Source organism: Macaca fascicularis, chromosome 4, assembly GCF_037993035.2.
Source record: "Macaca fascicularis isolate 582-1 chromosome 4, T2T-MFA8v1.1".
Classification (NCBI taxonomy): Eukaryota; Metazoa; Chordata; class Mammalia; order Primates; family Cercopithecidae; genus Macaca; species Macaca fascicularis.
Window position 1 is genome coordinate 106563727 of NC_088378.1, and position 12657 is coordinate 106576383.

At 32.6% G+C, this 12657-nt stretch overlaps 1 long non-coding RNA gene across 1 annotated transcript in view; it reads left to right on the forward strand.

The window, feature by feature from the left end:
• The first annotated feature begins 242 nt into the window (after positions 1–242).
• LOC135970598 (uncharacterized) overlaps positions 243–12657 on the forward strand; it is a 107649-nt gene continuing 95234 nt past the window's right edge. The window contains exons 1-2 of the long non-coding RNA XR_010586360.1: positions 243–351; positions 5273–5399. This is a non-coding gene — a long non-coding RNA (uncharacterized lncRNA). The remainder of the gene's footprint in view (positions 352–5272; positions 5400–12657) is intronic.

Genomic DNA, 12657 nt, shown 5'->3' on the forward strand with positions numbered 1-12657 from the left:
TTAAGGAATAGCCTTCTGTTTTGTAGCCACTCCATGGTCTTCTTGGGGCCTGCCAACCCCTGGATAACAGGAAATCTTCATAATGTAGCTGGTTTAAAGGGACTTCCAATGATGAATACTTCTGTTTACGTAGAAGGTTCTGAATTATCAGTAGATAAGACCAGTATAACCGTTAGAATCTTTGGTAGCACACCTGATTATCTACGTGGACTTTAGTTTCTGACAGAGCCTTGAGCAGCTGCTCACAAGGGAAAGCGTATGTAGACTGAAGCTATGCAGAGTGAAGTCTCGACAGCTGAAGCTTACTTGGGAACCAATGGTGCCCTAAATTAAGGTAATTTATGAAACGTTGTAAGCCTGTAACATTCTTCATGGAAGTCAGTTAGGGAATGGAAAGTTTTGAGATAAAAAGAGGTAATCCAATAAATATATTCCAGTTGATTTTAGGCAGAAAATATGAAAATAGGATTTTCCTATCTTATTAACTGTTTTTTCTCCTACTCTAAGGTTTATTTTTTTAAATAAACATTTATGCAAATGTAGTATCAGCTATGAGAAGAATCAAAAAATATTTGTTCAGATGCACCTATACAACCAATAGGGTTTTATATTTGTTCAGATGCATCCATAAAACCAATATAATTTTTCTCTTAGTAACGTTAAGCTCATGTTCATAAATTTATTCATGCATTTGAGACTTTTAGATGTATCCTCAGCATTCAAATTTGTTCAGTGATGTCTTGAATTATACTAAAGTTAAAGCCCATACAAGATTAAGAAATTGGCAAGAAAAGAAAATAAAATATAACCTGAATTCTTGAAATGTTAATCACATTGTAACTTTATCATCTTAAGCGCTTATTTCCACATAATATTTATAAATAACATAAACAATATTTTAGATATAACAAAATTATTAACAAATTAAGAATTACATATTTTATCATTTACAGTTCAATTAGGAAAAATGTGTTTATAGTAATCTCAGATTAAGAAAAAATATCAGTATTCAGATTTTGGTTTCTACCTTTGTGGTGATAAAATATACATTTACATTATACTTTATGCTGATACATTGAAACTCTATAATTGCTGATACTACACAATCATGAACTGAAAACATGTATTTGCTTAATGATAAAATTGCATATTTTAAAATACAGTTGTTATTTAATTATCCCATACCTGGTATATGACCATTGATTCACCCTAAACTTGTACACTTCAAATGTCTCTTTTTATATGCTGTATTTGTAGAATAATGAATAAACAATATTTTAGATAGCTTTGTTAAACATTAATTCTACTTTCCTATATTTGCTCAATATCAAAACATTCTGCAAATATATGATAAAGGGTTGGTATCCAAGACAATAAATTACCTGAAGAAACCGTTTTAGACGTTAGGACTGCTATAAACTGAATTGTATTTCCCCAAATTCATATGTTGAAGCCCTCACCCCCATTGTGATGGTATTTGGTAATGAGGTCTTTTGGAGGTAATTAGGTTTAGCTAAGGTTATAAGGGTGAGGAATTAATGATGAGATTGACATCCTATAAGAAGAGATCAGAGAGCTCGCTCTCTCTAGTTTCCTCTTTCTCAGCACCCTTACAAAGAAGTCATGTGAACATAGGAAGATGGTGGCCATCTGCATGCCAGGAAAAGTCTTTACCAGAAAGCAACCATATGGCACAATAATCTCAGGCTTCCAGCCTCTGAAACTCAGAAAATAAATTCCTGGTATAAGCCACAAAATCTATGGTATTTTGCAATGGTAGACTAAAACAAAACCTTTTTCATAATTAAGAAGCCTTCTTATATTAAAGAATCATGTTGCAAACCTTCTATATTCCCAGTGATAAATCTGTATTATGTTTCCTGTGAATAATGATGTGGGATTTTGATAATGGAAAAATTATATAATGCATATTTTTATATATGAAACTCTGCTCTAGGAGACTAAATGCATAGAAACTTCATGTATGTAGTTTCTTCTAAATGTGTAACAGCTGGAAAATGATTAAATAAATTACAGTTCATTGATACGCTAAAAAATATTTCATTTCTTGGCATAAAAATATTTGTATGGTTATTATTACCTAGGAAATTCTTACCATGTAATATTCACTGAGAAAATAAACAACATGTGATTTGCTATTATTCATGTCAAGAATATAGTATGGACTGCTCTTTTGTGTATATGTGGAGATTGTATATACAGAGATTCTGTTTTTCTTTAATGGGTGAGTCACATTTCATCTTACCCAGCTACTCCTGTTTTGATGGATATTCAGTCTATTTCCAAATGGCCCACTATAATATTGCTTATACAATAATCCTTGTGTAAATGGCATTACATACTTATATAATTATTTTATTTATTTATTTTTTTAAAAATTTATTTATTATTATTATACTTTAAGTTGTAGGGTACATGTGCATATCATGCAGGTTTGTTACATATGTATACTTGTGCCATGTTGGTGTGCTGCACCCATCAACTCGTCATTTACATCAGGTATAACTCCCAATGCAATCCCTCCCCCCTCCCCCCTCCCCATGATAGGCCCCGGTGTGTGATGTCCCCCTTCCTGAGTCCAAGTGATCTCATTGTTCAGTTCCCACCTATGAGTGAGAACATGCGGTGTTTGGTTTTCTGTTCTTGTGATAGTTTGCTAAGAATGATGGTTTCCAGCTGCATCCATGTCCCTACAAAGGACACAAACTCATCTTTTTTGATGGCTGCATAGTATTCCATGGTGTATATGTGCCACATTTTCTTAATCCAATCTGTCACTGATGGACATTTGGGTTGATTCCAAGTCTTTGCTATTGTGAATAGTGCCGCAATAAACATACGTGTGCATGTGTCTTTATAGCAGCATGACTTATAATCCTTTGGGTATATACCCAGTAATGGGATGGCTGGGTCATATGGTACATCTAGTTCTAGATCCTTGAGGAATCGCCATACTGTTTTCCATAATGGTTGAACTAGTTTACAATCCCACCAACAGTGTAAAAGTGTTCCTATTTCTCCACATCCTCTCCAGCACCTGTTGTTTCCTGACTTTTTAATGATCGCCATTCTAACTGGTGTGAGATGGTATCTCATTGTGGTTTTGATTTGCATTTCTCTGATGGCCAGTGATGATGAGCATTTTTTCCTATGTCTGTTGGCTGTATGAATGTCCTCTTTTGAGAAATGTCTGTTCATATCCTTTGCCCACTTTTTGATGGGGTTGTTTGTTTTTTTCTTGTAAATTTGTTTGAGTTCTTTATAGGTTCTGGATATTAGCCCTTTGTCAGATGAGTAGATTGCAAAGATTTTCTCCCATTCTGTAGGTTGCCTGTTCACTCTGATAGTAGTTTCTTTTGCTGTGCAGAAGCTCTTTAGTTTAATTAGATCCCATTTGTCAATTTTGGCTTTTGCTGCTGTTGCTTTTGGTGTTTTAGACATGAAGTCTTTGCCCATGCCTATGTCCTGAATGGTACTACCTAGGTTTTCCTCTAGGATTTTTATGGTATTAGGTCTAACATTTAAGTCTCTAATCCATCTTGAATTAATTTTCGTATAAGGAGTAAGGAAAGGATCCAGTTTCAGCTTTCTACTTATGGCTAGCCAATTTTCCCAGCACCATTTATTAAATAGGGAATCCTTTCCCCATTTCTTGTTTCTCTCAGGTTTGTCAAAGATCAGATGGCTGTAGATGTGTGGTATTATTTCTGAGGACTCTGTTCTGTTCCATTGGTCTATATCTCTGTTTTGGTACCAGTACCATGCTGTTTTGGTTACTGTAGCCTTGTAGTATAGTTTGAAGTCAGGTAGCGTGATGCCTCCAGCTTTGTTCTTTTGACTTAGGATTGTCTTGGAGATGCGGGCTCTTTTTTGGTTCCATATGAACTTTAAAGCAGTTTTTTCCAATTCTGTGAAGAAACTCATTGGTAGCTTGATGGGGATGGCATTGAATCTATAAATAACCTTGGGCAGTATGGCCATTTTCACGATATTGATTCTTCCTATCCATGAGCATGATATGTTCTTCCATTTGTTTGTGACCTCTTTTATTTCACTGAGCAGTGGTTTGTAGTTCTCCTTGAAGAGGTACTTTACATCCCTTGTAAGTTGGATTCCTAGGTATTTTATTCTCTTTGAAGCAATTGTGAATGGAAGTTCATTCCTGATTTGGCTGTCTGTTTGTCTGTTACTGCTGTATAAGAATGCTTGTGATTTTTGCACATTAATTTTGTATCCTGAGACTTTGCTGAAGTTGCTTATCAGCTTAAGGAGATTTTGGGCTGAGACAATGGGGTTTTCTAAATATACAACCATGTCATCTGCAAACAGGGACAATTTGACTTCTTCTTTTCCTAACTGAATACCCTTGATTTCTTTCTCTTGCCTAATTGCCCTAGCCAGAACTTCCAATACTATGTTGAATAGGAGTGGTGAGAGAGGGCATCCCTGTCTTGTGCCAGTTTTCAAAGGGAATTTTTCCAGTTTTTGCCCATTCAGTATGATATTGGCTGTGGGTTTGTCAAAAATAGCTCTTATTATTTTGAGGTACGTTCCATCAATACCGAATTTATTGAGCGTTTTTAGCATGAAGGGCTGTTGAATTTTGTCAAAAGCCAATTAATTAATTAATTTATTTATTTGTTTATTTATTTTAGATACAATTTTTGAAGTGGAAGTGTAGGTAAAAATAGGTACATTTTAATTTCCTACAGTGATTTGTAATTCAGATATTCAACTGTCATTCTTTCTTTGAAATCATAGTTGTTTTAATTTCATCACAGTCTAAAAAATTTTCCTTTACATATGATGTAGGAAACAATGGGGTTTTCAATAAAATTGTGAAAGATAATGTTACAGCATTTATTTTATAAAATTTGAACATCATGCAATACATTTAAACATACTGAAAACTTTTTTGAGACTAGATTTTCTTTTCAGTTGTTAAGTAATGGCAAATAATTTGTTTTAAATACAGAAAATTTGAAAAATTAAATCAGCCATATTTTTATTACCTAGAGAAACCACTCACATTTTAATATATGTTCTCTCTGAAAAAAAGACTATGTATATGTACAGATACAGCTATTTATCAATTCTATACATTATTTACATGATTGTGTTGTTTCTTTAACTATAAATATTTGCATTTTCTATGTCATCATAAATTCTTCAATAACATGTTTAATTTTCTCTTGAGTATGCCAGTTTGCTTATCCACTCATTTGTTTCTTTGTTTTGTTTTTTGAGACAGGGTTTCCCTCTGTTGCTCCCAGGCTCCAGGCTGGAATGCAGTGGCATGATCTTAGCTCACTGCAGCCTCCTCTTCCCAGGTTCAAGGGATCCTCCCACCTTTGCCTCCTGAGTAGCTGAGACTACAGGCAAGTGCCACCATGCCCCACTAATTTTTGTACTTTTTGAAGAGATGGGTTTTTGTCACCTTGCCCAGGCTGGTCTTAAACTCCTGGGCTCAAGCGAGCCACTTGCCTTGGCCTCCTTAAGTGCTGGGATTACAGGCGTGAGCCACTGTGCCCGGCCCTCTTCACGAAATTTTTAAACAGCTTTCTAACTCGGTTGTTCTAGGTTAACTTCCCTATTGTAATCTCCAGGAATGAAAATTGCACTAAATCCTGTTCAAATACTTTTAAATAGATATAAGCCTTCATGTACTGTTGGGATGTCTTGGCTGACTCTCACAGGGTATCTGTTCTCATCGCACTCAATCTTTTTCAGGATCAACTGTCATATTTGTCAATATCTTTTTTTCTTAAAGAAATTTCTTTTCCTTATTTTCATCTTTTCTCTCTGGCTGTTCAATCTAGATTATTTCCTGGCCCTCTTCCTCTGATTGACCTCCAAATATTGGAAGATTTAAAGGGTCAGTTTTCAGCCTTTTGTGTTAAACTTCCAATAATTTCTCTTTAGGTCCAGTCCCATCTCTAGTGCTATCATAGTTCCTAAACTTTGGATTCTCATACAGACCTTCCAGTAGACCTTTCCTGAGGATCACAAACTGAGCAGGTTCATACCGTAACTATTAAGACTCCATCTTTCCCATTTTAGCTCATGTCAACACTTCTGCAAAGTTTCCAATCTAACACCTGGGTGTCATCCTTGATTTTCTACACACCAAGTCCATTGGCACAACTTGTTTGTTTACTTTTAATTTATATTCAAAATTTCATTACATTAAATGATCTTCACTTCCAACATTCAAGTCCCAGTTAACTTCAATAGGCTTCTATAAACTGAAATAATTTATTCCCCTACCCCAGCCCTTTTCTGAAAGAAATACTCTAAAGCAGTACCGAGAATATTTGGTTATATATTTTGCCATCTATGCAATGGAAAATATGCAGAATATTAAGCAAAATGCATCTATCATATTCTTGCTACCATGACACTGGTTGAGAATGTGATTATCTTATACTATCTTCGTGTGTCTCCAAATATTAAACCACTGGGCTTACTGCTAGGTGCTAGATAAATATATATTTTGTGCTGGCACAGAGTAAGAACTAAATAACAATTGCCTTCAAATGGGTAATGAAAAGACCCCATTAATTGATTATCAGAAGCATAAGCATCATCTGAAATAATTATTTAAACACAAATAAATTCTCAAGTGACCTTGAAGAATATAGGGTTTTATTTTATTTTATTTTCCAGTAAAGTTGCAGTTGTCAGTTCTGGGTTTCTATTATTCTGAGATCGCTTATAACTTGCTGAGAGAACAAGCGAACTGTAATAATTATAATGTATTTTTTATAATTGGTGTCACATTTTTGCCTGGTAGACAATTACAATACCAACAAACTACTGAATGAATATCACCTCTTTGCTTTTTAGAACTGTGAGGATAACCTCTGTATTTTCATATGCCAAATATATGTTTATGTCATATTTTGGTGTCATGTGCCACTGTGTTGGATATTATTTTTAATGTGGCTGATTGAAATGTCAGATGTTATTTGTTTTCCTTTTCATTGTATACAGAAAAATTGTCACAGTGGAGTGAAGATTATCACTAATCACTGCCTTTATCAATTTTCTTAAAAATGGAAATATAAAATCAACACAGAATTCTGGAAAATAAGATATATTTGGTTATTGATTTTAACTTTTTAAGCTTTTATTGAAGTATGATACATATATACATCCACATATGAGTTTATTTAACATTCACAGTCAGTTTTTATAGATTTTTATATAAAAAGAGTTTGGATGCAAGGTCTTGATGCAAAAGGTATCAAGATCACAAAATAGAATATTACCATCACATTATAAGATCTCACTTTCCCATGACTCTCTTAGTTATTAACCCCCTCCCACAGGTTAACTGCTATTTTGACTTTAAGCAAAATAGATTCATTTTGTTTGTTTTAGAAGTTTACATAAGTGAAATTATATATGATGTACTCTTGTATATATATTTTTCCACTAAATATTATGTGAATGATTATCTTTATTGTTGCAGAAACTTGAAGATTATTTATTGTCATTGCTATACAGTATTTCATTGTTTGTATATAGTGTAACTTATTTTTCCATTCTACTGTTGACATATACTGGAGAAATTTCTAGTTTTTGGCTACTATAAATAGTTCTACTGTGAACATATATGTACTTCTTTAAGGTGTACATATTAAAGTATTATTTTAATAGCATATGCATATGTTTAACTTTAGTATACACATTTAAACACCTTGTATACAAGTTGCACCACGTTGTTCACCTACAAGTAGTGTATGAGAGTTCTGGTTTCTCTCCATCTTTGCTAACACTTGCTATTAAATTATTATTATTATTATTATTATTATTATTATTATTATTTACACTTTAGCTATCCTGCAGAGTGTAGCAGAATGAAGATGCATTGTAATTCTACTTTGTATTTATCTGATGATTAATAAAGTAAATAAAGCACTTTTTTACATACTTACTGGCCATTTGGGTATTCTTTTTGTGAAGTGTCCATTTAAATTTCTATCCACGTTTTAGCTTTTACAAACCTATTTAATATATGAAAAGAACATTAGCTTTGATGTCCTTTTCATTTATTAAATAGATTTGTAAAAGCTCTTTAGCTTTTACTGTTTTTTTCATTACAAATATTTTTCCCAACCTGTGAGTTTCATTTTTTTTAGATCTATTGATGATATATTTTGATAGATAGAATTTCTTAGTCAAAATAGAATAACTTCATAGATATTTTTTAGCATAGTAGTTAGTGTGAACACTAATTTCCAAAAGCTGCATCTTAAATATTTTGAAATCTGTCTTTATGAAAGTAAGAAGCATTTGGAAATAAAGTTCTACTTTATACCCTGAATCTTCATGCCTGTAATCCCAGCTACTCAAGAGGCTGAGACAAGAGAATTGCTTGAATCCACGAGGAGGAGGTTGCAGTGAGCTGAGATCGCACCACTGCACACCAGCCTGGGCGAAAGAGTGAGATTCCAGAAAAAAAAAAAAAAAGAAAGAAAGAAAAGAAAAGAAAAGAATGACCTCAGGCAAGATCAATTCATTTCCCCTTGCCTCAATTTCCTCACTGTCAGATAGGGAAAAAGGAAATAATGACTTTATTGAATTAAATTAAAGAATAAAATAAGATATACGATGATGGTGAAATTTCATTATAAAAACCAAAGCCCAAGACAAATATAACGATAAAGAGAACTATGTGATTTTCCATCTTTGGCACAATAGACTGCATACTAAAATTTATGCCACCGCCATTAATCAATGTTCAGGTTGCAATACCTCTAACATTAATAATTGGAATAAAGTCCCATTAATTACCATACCTTAGTTATTTTCTGTATAATCCCAATAAATTTAAATTTTATAGCAGTCACACAGTTCTTATTTGGGGCCCACCATTTAAAATCAAGTGTCCTACAGTACATCCGTTAATATATTACCTATACACTATAAAGCAATGCAACCATGAAGTATTTTCATTTTAAGAAATTATTTTTCAAATATTTTAATATAACATACATAAATCAATAAGATTTGCCTGTTTGTGCTTACGATTAACATTTATTGAAAATGTAAGTTGTTATCAGTTAGGATAATCTTGATTATGCTTCATAAAAAATAACTGAAGCCTTTTTGTGGAACAAAATATCTAAGTTATTTTTGATCAACAAAACTAAGAGCTGTTTCATTAAAAAACAGAGAATAAACAAAATTCACCAATTATTAGCTAGAGTAAGAAAGAAAAGAGAGAGGACTTAAAATCAGAAATGAAAGAGGAGACATTACAATTGTAGCACCGAAATACAAAGGATCAGAGGAGACTACTATGCACAATTATATGCCAACAAATTAGAGAACCTAGAATAAATAGATAACTTCCTAGACACATACAACCACCAAGACTGAATCATGAAGAAATACCAAAGTACGATTGAACCTGTGATAAAAAGTCTCTCATCAAAGAAAAGGCCAGGACCTCATGGCTTCTCATGTTCTATCAAACATAAAAAAAAATAGAACCAATTGTTTACGAATTCTTCTAAAAACGTCAAAGAAAAACAATTTTTCCAAACTCTTTTTATGAGACCAGCACATGCTGATACTAAAGGAAAACAAGAAAGCTATAAGAAAAAAAAATACAGCCAATATTCTTGATGAACATAGATGCAAAATTCTCAACAGAATACCAGCAAACTAAATTAAAAAAATAAATAAAAGGATCATTGACTATGGTCAAATGGAATTTATCCCTGGGCTGCAAGAATGGTTTAATATACACATATCAATAAATGTGATACATCACATTAACAGAATAAAAGACAAAAACAATATGATCACCTCATTACATGTAGAAAAAAAATTTGACAATATTCTACATACTTTTAGGAAAAAAAACTCTCTACAAATTAGCTATAGAAGGAATGTGCCTCAACAAAATAAAGACTATAGATCATAAGCCCACAGCTAACATTATGCTCAATGATGTAAACTTGAGAGCCTTCCTCCAAAATCTGAAACAAAACAAATATGCCCACTCTCGATATTTCTATTCAACACAGTATTGCAAGTCCTTGACAGAGCAATTAGGCAAGAGAAGGAAATAAAATGCATCAAAATGCCAAAGAAAAACCTGAAATAGTTGTTGTTTTCTGATAACACGATCTTATACGTAGAAAACTCTAAAGATCCCACCAAAAAAACATTAGAACTAACAAATAAATATGATGTTACAATCTTGACTTTGAATTACTAAATATTGTCAACACACAAAAACAAGGAGCAATTTTATACAATAATAACTAAATTTGTAAAAAAGAGAGCAATCCCATTTATAATAATTATAAAAACGGAACACTTAGGAATAAATATAACCAAGGGGAGTAAGAGACTTGTACAATGAAAACTATAAAACATTAATGAAAGAAATTGAAGAAGATATAAATAAATGTAAAGACATCATATGTTCATGAATAGGAAGAATAAATATTGTTAAAATGCCCATATTACCCAAAGTGAACTACAGATTCAGTGCAACTCTTATCAAAAGTCCCACAACTTTTTTTTTTGTTTTAATAAAAATAGAAAAGGCAATTCTAAAATTCCTATGGAATCACATAAACCTCCAGAAAGGACAATTTCCTCAATAAATGGTGTTCGGAAAACTGGATATTCATATTCAGAAAAATGAAATTGGACTCATCTCATACCAAATACAAAAGTCAAGTCAAATTGGATTAAGGACTTAAATGTAACGCCTGAAAGTATAAAACGACTAGAAAAAAATATAAAGGAAAAACTACAAAACATTGGTCTGGGGAATTAATTTTTAGATTTGACCCCTAAAGTGCACACAACAAAATCAAAGATAGACAAATGTGATTTCATCAAAATAAAAAGACTTTGCACAACAGAGATGACAATTAACAGAGTGAAGAGGCAACATTTAGGTTGGGAGAAGCTATCTGCAAGCTATGTATCTAACAAGGGGTATATATCCAAACTGTATTAGTAACTCAAACAAGTCTATACAAAGAAAACAAAGAATACAATTAAAAGGAAAGAGGCAAGAGATCTGAATAAACATTTCTCAAAAGAAGACATACATATAGTCAACATACATATGAAATAATGCTCAACATCACTAATCATTAAGGAAATACAAACTAAAACTACAATGAGACGTCACGAGAAATCTGCCAGAAGGGCTGTGATCAAAGAAATGAAAGCTAACAAATGCTAGTAAGTCAATATGAAAAACTGTATGGAAGTTCCTCAAGAAATTAAAAATAAAATTACCCTATTATCCTGCTATCCTACTTCCGGATATTTACCACCACAAAATTGAAATCAGTATGTCAAAAAGATGTCTGCATTCCTATGTTTATTGCAGCACTATCCATAAAAGGAAAGTTATGGAATCGGAATCCACCTAACAGTTTATCAACAGATGAATGGATATGTGGTACATATACACAATGGAATACTATTTAGCCTTTATAAAAATAAATAAATAAATAAATTCTGTCATTTTTTATGTCTATTTATTCTATAAAAAGTATTTTATGTCAATTTATTTTATAAAAATAAATTCTGTCATTTGCAGCAACTTGAATGGAGTTGTAGGATGTTATGCTTGATGAATTAAGTCTGGCACAAAAGGACAAATTCTCACTTATATGTGGAATTAAAAATAATCAAATGTATAGAAGCAGAGAGTAGGGTGATGATTACGAGAGGCGAGGGAGTGAGGGGAATAGGAAGCTGATGGCCAAGGGTTACAAAGCCTTTGTTAGAAGAAATAACAGGTGTTTTTTGCCATTTGTTTGCACAATGTGGTGAATACAGTTAATAATAGCATATTGTACATTTAAAAGTCACACAGAGTAAATTTCAAATGTTCTCACCATAAAAAAATAAGCATTTGAGATGATATATAATTAGCTTAATTATTCCACATTATATTCATAAATCATAATGTAACTTTTTACTCAATAAATCTATACAACCATAGTTGGTCAATTTATAAAAAAATTAAAAGGAAATTTATTAACAAAAAAGTTATTTTTAATTCGTGCTTTGTATTCATCTTAACTGAGTTGTAGTGTCTAACTCATGTTTTCCTGAATCTAAGCTAGAAGATAAACTGCCATCTAGAGCATTGCTAGTTGCTGTGGAAAGATAATAGTGTTCTGAAGAGTCTCTCTTCAGAAAAGATCTATCAAATATGTGACCTACAAATTTTTTGTTCACAAGTCGTTGATCATTACTAGTAACATGGCCCCACACAACCCAAAGAGCCCAAAGAGGGTAGGGAAGTGTAATCTTATCATAGGGCTGAAAGGTGAAGAGCTGGGATATCTAATTTAAAAAAGCAATTGTGATTATTGCTATCCTGTTAAATAATATATATACCACACATCTACAGCCATCTGATCTTTGACAAACTTGACAAAAACAAGAAATGGGGAAAGGATTCCCTATTTAATAAATGGTGCTGGGAAAATTGGCTAGCCATAGTAGAAAGCTGAAACTGGATCCTTTCCTTACTCCTTGTACGAAAATTAATTCAAGATGTATTAGAGACTTAAATGTTAGACCTAAAACCACAAAAACCCTAGAAGAAAACTTAGGTAATACCATTCAGGACATAGGCAT